This window comes from Vombatus ursinus, unplaced genomic scaffold (assembly GCF_900497805.2).
Source record: "Vombatus ursinus unplaced genomic scaffold, bare-nosed wombat genome assembly UNPS02009835.1, whole genome shotgun sequence".
NCBI classification, from domain to species: domain Eukaryota; kingdom Metazoa; phylum Chordata; class Mammalia; order Diprotodontia; family Vombatidae; genus Vombatus; species Vombatus ursinus.
The window spans coordinates 11,359,126-11,364,172 of NW_020949613.1; positions in this window are offsets into that span (position 1 = coordinate 11,359,126).

The following is a 5,047-nucleotide window of genomic DNA, read 5'->3' on the forward strand; positions in this document are numbered from 1 at the left end:
AAAACCTTTTCCTGCCCCTCTTAATTCTAGTGCAGTTCCTTTGAGATTATTGGAAATATATTCTAAATCTATCCACTTATGTTTGCATGTTGTCTCCCTCATTAGAACATAAATTCCTTGAAGACAGGGATTATATTTGCCTCTCTTTGGCAGTACCTGACATAATTGTTTCATAAATACTTGATCAGTGATTGATGGGATACTTAGTATTCCAAAATGTAGCATGGTAGAGTAGACATGGCTTTATGCCTTTATCTCTGTTTCCTTTACTGTGTTTTTAAAGGCCCTGTTCCCACTAAGGAATGATGTTCTACATTATTTTTCCTCAGTATGGTAAACTCTGCTCAAAGTCTAGATACTTATCTACAGATTTAAGCATTTCAAATGTGAATTCCAGGGATCTTTGAGTTTATTTTCTAAATCAAATTATCCTTCTCCACCTAAGACCAGTAGAACCAGTTATATCACAAGGAATAAAGTGATATTTTTCTGACCTTCATATGCCTGACAACAATTTAGGAAGGCAATAGAATTGAAAAATAAAGTGGACTATATCATTAAATACACAAGTGAATCTTAGGGAAAAAAAAAACTCTTGAAAACTTGGAAATGCTCTTATTAGAGAAGATAATGGAAAGCCCATTTTAAAACCAAAAAATGAAAGCAATAGAAAATGAAGTAATGCAATACAAGGATTGAGTCTTGCATCTTATTTGAACTGAAAATAAATATGGGACATATCTTTTCTTAGACCAATTTATAAGTACTATCTTTTTTTTAAAACCTCCAAATCCTTCCCTAAATGTGTTCATGGCTGTGAAATAGAGAGGAAAGAGTGAATGAACAGTTCTTTAGTCATTTATACATATACATACACATACACATACACACAAACATACGCATATATACTCATACATGTGTATGAGTTCTATTCTATTCTATTCTATTCTTTTTACATATGAGTTCTGTTCTATGCTTCTGATTTTTTTCTTTCAATTAGAAATTGATTTGAACATACTGGATTATTTCACCATCTTCCTAGTCGAAACATTGGATGTATAAGTCAGGAGAATGAAGGAGCAGAGTATCTTAGAAATTAAGTTATAACTTTTTGTAAGACCACATTTGTTCTGAAAGATTCCTGTAAGGAAATATTGAGTATTCAAGTCTACTTATTCAAATATCTCCAAAAATTCCAATTAACTTCAGAACTGTATTACTTTGACATCTCTTTTCTCACTCTCTCACATTCTATATTTGTTTTTTTTTCTACCACCACCCCCAATTTTGGTGGAGATCCATTACTAACAAGGTGTTTTCCTTGCTTGAGAGTTGTGTTTATTTTGTGCCTTTTACGTAAAGCATATTCAAAAATCTGGGGGTGGAGCCAAGATGGCAGAGTAAAAGCAGTGATTTGCTTGATCTCTCCCCCAAACCCCTCCAAATACCTCTCTCTCTCTCTCTCTCTCTCTCTCTCTCTCTGTCTCTCTCTCTCCAAACACACACACACACACACACACACACACACACACACCCCTTCACCCCTTCCCTCCTTGCCTTTCCCAACTCTTGTGTCCTCCCTTTCTTCTCACTCAGAGGAAGGACAAGATTGGAAGAGAGCTAGGACTCATCAGTTCCAACTCAAAAGAAAATATGACATGGTGTACTTAGTGTAATGAGGCTTCAAGCAACACCTTGTCTAGGTTATGTTGATGATAAAAGTCAAATAGACCTTGGTGTAGAATCTAAGTCTTTGTTCTTAATCTCATTTTATTTCTGGGGATTTGTTTCATATCTTTCAATATTCCTAAAGTTGTGAATTACTTCATTTGTTCTTTTAGTTGATTCTCTAGAATTCTCTTGGTATACTATCATGTCATCTGCAAAAAGTGACAGTTTTGTTTCCTCATTGACTATTCTACCTCCTTCAATTTCTTTTTCTTCTCTTTGTACTAAAGCTAACATTTCTAGTGTAATATGAAATAATAGTGCTTCACTATAAATTGCTGTAGTCTTTTTGCTAATCTTTTATTTAAAATATGTGCATCAATAGTCATTAGGGAAATTGGTCTATAACTGTCTTTTTCTGTTTTGATCTTCCTAGTTTAGGTATCAGCCCCTTATTTGTGTCATAAAAGGAATTTGGTAGGACTCCTTATTTACCTATTTTTCTAAATAGTTTATATAGTGTTGGAATTAACTGTTCTTTAAATGCTGAGTAGAATTCACTTCTAAATTCAGCTGGCCCTGGAGATTTTTTTTTCTTAGGGAGTTCCTTGATGGTTTGTTTAATTTCTTTTTCTGAAATGGGAATATTAAAGTATTTTATTTCCTCTTCTGTTAATCTGGGTGGTTTATATTTTTGTAAATATTCTTCCATTTCACTTAGTTTATTAGAGTTTTGGCATACAGTTGAGCAAAACAACTCCTAATTATTGCTTTAATTTCCTCTTCCCCCTGTTTACATTTTTCTCTCTCCTTGTCCCTCCTCATTAATGTGTTGCTTCTGATTGCTGCATCTCTCAATCTGCCCTCTCTTCTTTCAGTCCCCCTCCATTTTCTTTCCCCTTTACCCTCCTTCCTTTGCCCTCCTTTTTATCTGCCCCCTCCCTTTTCCTCCCCCTTTCCCTTCCTACTTCTCTAGAGGTAGGATAAATTTTTATACCAAACTGAATATGTATGTTATTCCCTCTTTGAGTCAAAACCAAAGAGTAGAGTGCAAACAATGTTCACCCTCTCCTTCTTTCCCTCTACTGTAATAGATCTTTTGTGCCTCTTTGTGTGACCTTTTTCTCTTCTCTTAGGACAATCCTTTTTTTTAACTCATTTTTTTACATATCATCACATCAAAGTCAACTTATACTCACACCCTCTGTCCATGTATATACCTTTAACTGCCCTAATAGAGATCCAGTTCTCAAGAGTTACAAGTATCATCTTCTCATGTGGGGATATAACCAGGGTAACCTTATTGAATAATGTTTGGTTGTTTTCTTTCCTGCTTACTTTTTTAGTGAGTCTTGCATTTAAAGATCAAATTTTCTGTTCTATTCTGGTCTTTCCATCAAGAAAGTGTGAAAGACCCCTATTTCATTGAATGTTCATCTTTTCCCCTGATAGATTATGCTCAGTTTTACTGGGTAGTTGATTCTTGGATGTAGTCCAAATTCCTTTGCATCTGGGAATATTATATTTCATGCCCTCTGATTCTTTGATGTTGAAGTTGCTAAGTCCTGTGTAATACTGATTGTGGCTCCATGGTATTTGAATTGTTTCTTTCTGGCTGCTTTCAATATTTTCTCCTTGACCTGATAATTCTGGAATCTGGCAACACTATTCCTTGGAGTTTTCATTTTGGGCTCTTTTTTCTGAGGTGATCAGTGGATTCTTTCAATGACAATTTTACCCTTGGGTTCTAGGATGTCAGGGCAGTTTTCCTTGATACTTTCTTGAAAGATGATCTCCATGCTCTTTTTTTAATCTTGGCTTTAAGGTTGTCCAATAATTCATAAATTATTTCTCTGAGATCTATTTTCCACGTATTTTTTTCCAATGAGGTAGTTTACAATTTCTTCCATTTTTTTCATTCTTTTGATTTTGTTGGACTGATTATTGATGTCTCATAGAGTCATTGGCTTCCACTTGCCCAATTCTAATTTTTAAGGAATTATTTTCTTCAGTTAGCTTTTTTTCAACCTCCTTTTCCATTTGGCCAGTTCTACTTTTTAAGGAGATGTTTTCTACAGTAGATTTTTTTTCAACTTGGCCAATTGTATTTTTTTAAGAAATTGTTTTCTTGGGGCAGCTAGGTGGTGCAGTGGATAGAGCTCTTGCCTTGAAGTCAGGAGGACCTGACTTCAAATCTGGTCTTAGACACACAATACACAAGACATACTAGCTGTGTGACCTTGGGCAAGTCACTTAACCCCAATTACCTAGCAAAAAGCAAAAAACAAAAAAAAACCCTAAAAAACCAAAAAAGAAGTTGTTTTCTTCAGTCAATTTTTGTTCTTCTTTTTCCAAGCTGTTGACTCTCTCTTGCATAACTTTCATTTCTTTTTCCAATTTTTCCTCTGCGTCTCTTATTTGATTTTTAAATATTTTTTGATCTCTTCCAAGAAGGCTTTTTGGGCTTGAGACCAATTCAACTTTCTCTTTTATGCTTTGCATATAAGTATTTTGACATTGTTGTCCTCTTCTGAATTTGTGTTTTGATCTTCCCTATTGCCATAGTAGCTTTCTATTGTCAGGGCTCTTTCTGTTTTATTTTCTTTTAATTCCTTTTTTAGCCTTTTTCATGACTTTTAAAGTTGAGCTCTGCTTCTGGGGTACAGGGGGCACTATCCCAAGCTTCTGGCTCTGGCACCCAGGGACCTGATCACTGGCTTTCTGTGCTAGAGCCTCAGGAGCTGATAGTTTGGCCAATGTGCTAGGGTGGCCTACTTGAACCTGTTATTCTGGGCTTGCCAGGTTGGCAATTTGCCTTCTGTGCTGGGACTGGTAGCCTCACAGCTAGCCTTCTGTGTCCCACTAGACTGCTGAGCCAGGACCATAGGGCCTTGGTTTCTTATGTGTGCTGTGCCTAAGAACCTCCCCCAGGCTTATCAGGACACCATCTGCTTTGGGCTGCACTCCTTTTTTCCCCAAGTGAGACAGACCTTTCTTGAATTCTTTCTAAGTAATCTTAAGCTGAAAATTATTTCTCTCCATCTTTTTGTAGATTATGTTGCTCCAGGATCCATTTGGTGGATTGATTTATTGTTGTTTCTGAGGGGAACTGGGAAGAGCTCAGGCAACTTCCTGGCTTTTCTCTGCCATCTTGACTCCATCTCAGGAGCTAGTTTTGATAGATCCCATGATGGAGGTTTGTAGATGTCAAGCAATAGTGTTTCAAGTTTCCTTTTCTCCTGGCACAGGGATATGGCCTCTTCAACCCTAGCAGTATGGTAGCTGATGGAGAAGAGACAATCCTAATGCATGCTTTGCAAGATCATCTTTGCAGGGTAATTGGTGGCATTAGGCTTAAAGACCTTTAGACTTAGATGAG